This window comes from Penaeus monodon, chromosome 19, assembly GCF_015228065.2.
Source record: "Penaeus monodon isolate SGIC_2016 chromosome 19, NSTDA_Pmon_1, whole genome shotgun sequence".
NCBI lineage: Eukaryota > Metazoa > Arthropoda > Malacostraca > Decapoda > Penaeidae > Penaeus > Penaeus monodon.
In genome coordinates this window covers 37887763-37887987 of record NC_051404.1, presented here as the reverse complement: position 1 = coordinate 37887987, position 225 = coordinate 37887763, and positions in this window count along the sequence as shown.

The following is a 225-nucleotide window of genomic DNA, read 5'->3' as shown; positions in this document are numbered from 1 at the left end:
GGCCCCTTTTCCCCAACTCCTTCAATGTTTCCCCTCGCTTTCTCTCTTTCCCCTCTCCTTCCACCCTCTTCTCCCCTCCCCCTTTGCCCTAGCCCCCCCTTATCCTAGACCCCCCCCTACTATCCTCCAAGATGGCGCCATTCCAACGCTTTATTACTAGCAAAAACTTGTTCTCTAGAAAGGGAATCAAATCGCTAATTTTTCTTAAGGGGTTTGAGGCGCTAG